The 3750-nt window shown below is 33.6% G+C and overlaps 1 protein-coding gene across 16 annotated transcripts in view; it reads right to left on the bottom strand.

Annotated features, from left to right (window-relative positions):
- LOC117180904 (angiogenic factor with G patch and FHA domains 1) overlaps positions 1 to 3750 on the bottom strand; it is a 600913-nt gene that overhangs the window by 407451 nt on the left and 189712 nt on the right. The window contains exon 1 of one of the 16 annotated variants that reach the window (XM_033373519.1): positions 1835 to 1942. The exons of the other annotated variants lie outside the window; for them this stretch is intronic. The gene's annotated coding sequence lies outside the window, so the exon portion shown is untranslated. Of the gene's footprint in view, positions 1 to 1834; positions 1943 to 3750 lie in introns of those variants that run through there. 16 annotated transcript variants of the gene reach the window in all.

Genomic DNA, 3750 nt, shown 5'->3' with positions numbered 1-3750 from the left:
GACTCGACCTCAAAGTTTCTACGAGCAAGGAATTAACAAGCTTCCAAACCGCTGGAAAAAATGTGTAGAGCGTGAAGGAGACTATGTAGAAAAATAATCAATTGTATTTTTGTATTGTTTTATAAATAAATAAATATTAAAAAAGAATTCCGGTTAGTATTTGATTCACCCTCGTATAGATATATATATATATTAACTCTCCAATATAAGGTCATCAGGGTCGAAATGCTTATGACAGATTACAGCCCCCGCTTTTAGTTTATTTCATCGCGAAAAATCGCTATTTGCTACAGTTTTATTATTTTTTCATCCTTAGGCACAATAATATATTTACATGTTTAGTGCCTGACTGCTTGTAACTGTATCCACATTTGCACCCGACATTCACACATTTCACCATTTTTTAAGACAAATTTTTGTTCATTGGATGTCAAACTATTGTACTTTCCCGTTATTACAAGTAAAAGTACTTAAAAACGTATTTTTTTAAACGAAAAGTGTAAATATTTACATTATCACATGCATTTACGCAGCTAGTTAGCCCAATGCACTGCCAGCGCCACCGTGACCGCGGTCAACATTTCCGTTATTTTCAACTCAGAGTGCCAGATGGCTGGGCTGGATAGGAAGAGCCAGGAGGCTGCTTAATAATAAAGGTTACCACCAGGGTGGTTAGAGATGTGCGCTGACCGTCAGGTGACTGATTTCCGAAAATCTGACGGCCACCTGACCGTCAAGGAAAAAATCATGTTATTACCAGAGAAAGCCGCATAATAACACAAATATAAACTGCAAAAATTCTTTTTATTAGTGGAAAAAAATTTATTTTCTGAAAAAAAATGCAGGAGAAAGCAATAAATATATGAAGTTATACTATTATGCTATTGCCATTCGAACATAACCTATAAAATTATGCAGAGCCTGGCGATAAGTTTGAAAAGATTTAAAAACAATTATTAATATTTATCATTTTTGTTTGAACATACATGTAAATACAATTGAAATTTATACTTAGAGCATTTTATTGTATTAAGTTACAAAAACTATATAACATGAAAGTATATATTTGAGAATATAATCAATATTGACTTTCATAATATGAATATTATATAGAGAATGAATTTATAACTCTAATTTTGCAGAATATTCGGTGTAAACATTTACATGTTTTTTTCCAATATGTAAAAATTATCACCTCAGGAGGACCGAAGGATCCGAAAAGCGCCTCTACAAAGTACCCTTAAAGACCCCACTGAGTGACCCTTCGGTTCCTTCTTTAAAAAAATCAACAAAAAAACAGCAAGATCAACTTTTAAATTGCTGAAATTCGGATGCTACGTTAAAATTTCCATTAGAAACTCACGAAGTAATCGCAATACTTTTTTTACAGCGCTAAAATTTTTTAAAATGTCATAAACTTCTGCTGAAATGACTTCAAACGCATCCATAATAGCTCAAGTAGTATGTTGCGTGCGAAGTTTAAAAATAAAATCCTTTCTCACTTGCATCGTAGCGTTGTTGTCTGAGATTTTCACTGCGTAGCGCTAGCATCCAGACAAAATTCTTAAAGTTACGAACGGAACGCATATTAACTGCTACAAAAAAAAGATGCACTTGAAGCCGCCTTCGGTTCATGTAAATAACAGGTATTTTATTTTTTAAAGTTTTTAACGCTACAAGAATAAGTATTTGCGATTACCCTCTGTCTCTTTTACTCTTATGAGTTATCTGCTGGCTGGCGACCAGTAAACAGGCTTGTAAACAGAGATGAGGTGGGAGATTGCCGATCCCGTGTATTTAATTTCGAACGATTTTGGACAGCGCCAACTCTTACCTGAGGCTTTTGCAAACTAAGGATCCTCTAGGAAAGGATGCGCCAATGTTCACCCTCCACGGACCCGTAAAAAGTGGACAGGAGGTGACGTCAGACTCCCTGAGCACGATCGCACTTTCAACCTCAGACTGAATGCAAAGTTGTGTCATACACACAGATGTTTACACACTGCATCGATAAACAGCTGCCTCCCACTACCTCCACCTGACCTGACCGGAAGCGTCCAGTAAACTCACTTCAACCAATCCGTATTAGGCACATGGTTTATCGCATCCTTCCCTAGAGGACCATTATGGCAAACTAAAATAAAACGCCCCCCAATTACTCAGGCCACTTTACGAACTAAAATAGATGATAGACGGTTCTACTTGAGCGGTCAAACAGGGCGGTATTTTTTCCAGTTTGACAATGTAGGTAGAGAAGATAAGAGTGGGTAATTTCGCGTGTATTGTCTATATTCTAGTTCGTAAACTAGCTAGGTGAATTTGGGATGCTTTAATTAAAAAGTTGACATAAATGAATCTGAATGATCTTAAGGAAGTTTTAAAAATTATGCACAATTAAACATTTTGAAAAAAAGTACAGTGTTGTTGGTATTCAAAGATTAATTTAAGAGCCTATTACCCTACCGAAAGAAATCTCTGAGTTTTCTTTAGCGAGATAGCTTGGCCCATTTGAGTCTATAAACAAAGTCGATTTGAAACAAAATAGTCTCGGAGATAGTTTGAGAGATTTGGGTCCTTTTTAAGATCCTTTTAGTGGTCGTTTTAAGAGTGGTGCGACGGTAATATAATGTTCCTTTTGTATTCGTCACGTACCGGGCGGGCAGAGTTATTTACAGTAGTTGGTCGTGGCTAATCCGCTCTCCCTTTTTAAATTTCTCTTCAAATTATAAACACTCTTTCTTAATTGATGAATGTTCTCATTATACTTATTTATAATTATAAAATATATACTGATATACAATTTTCTAGTTGAATTCAAAAATATTATCTTTTTTGGCGTATCTTATTTCATTTACGAGAAACGTTCTATTAATTCCAATTTTAAGCATTAAAAAAAAAGTTAGATATCTGAAGTCATCGAAACCCGTCGATTCCGAATTATTATGTTTTAGGCTGTTAACTATGAAATTAAAAAAAAATCTACTTCTAAATTCTAATCCTAAAGCTTAAAAAAGGACCCTTGAGTTTCGGCTATTCTATTGAGATAGCCTCTCTGCTTGTTATTTATGATCGTATTCTTATTTCAATTTCGGGAAGGATATTTCAAAGCCCTCAGACCATTTAAACGAGCTTCCTGGACCTTTAAAAGTATCTACCTGGGTGCCTGCGGAGAATTTCTCTGAGCAAACATTTTTATTGAAAATTAATACTTTTTTAATACTTTTTTGATGTTTAAAGATTACTACATATTTTTTTAATTCATTGTTTATTAGTAGAAAATTTATCTTCTCGGTTAAAAAATCATCTTTTTCATTAAAAATTTAACTCATTTTGGAAATTTGTTGATTTTGAATTTAAAATTTAACTATTTTATTTATGCTTTGAAATTGATCTTTTTCAGTAACAAATTCACCTATTTGGTTGAGAATTTTAAGTTTTTTGTTTTCAAATTTGTGTTTTTTATCAGAAAATTAATTTTCTAGGTTCAAAATTCTTCTTTTTATTAAAACTTAAACTTTTTTTAAAATCCGTTGTTTTTGGGTTGAAAATTAAAGTATTTCGTTTGTCTTTTTAATGCTATAAAATTAATCCTACAAGGAAGGTACCCGAGGTGTATCTCACCGATTTTCTTGAAATTGTGATATGTTATAGAACATCAAAAAATATTCGACACGTATTTTTTTATACGTGCCCATAAGTCCATTTGAGGGGTGAAACCCACCCTTGAAGTTCACCCCTAAAAACACATTT

The sequence above is a fragment of the Belonocnema kinseyi genome, chromosome 9, assembly GCF_010883055.1.
Source record: "Belonocnema kinseyi isolate 2016_QV_RU_SX_M_011 chromosome 9, B_treatae_v1, whole genome shotgun sequence".
Taxonomy (NCBI): Eukaryota; Metazoa; Arthropoda; class Insecta; order Hymenoptera; family Cynipidae; genus Belonocnema; species Belonocnema kinseyi.
The sequence above is the reverse complement of the archived record's forward strand: the minus strand, read 5'-3'. Positions and strand labels throughout refer to the sequence as shown.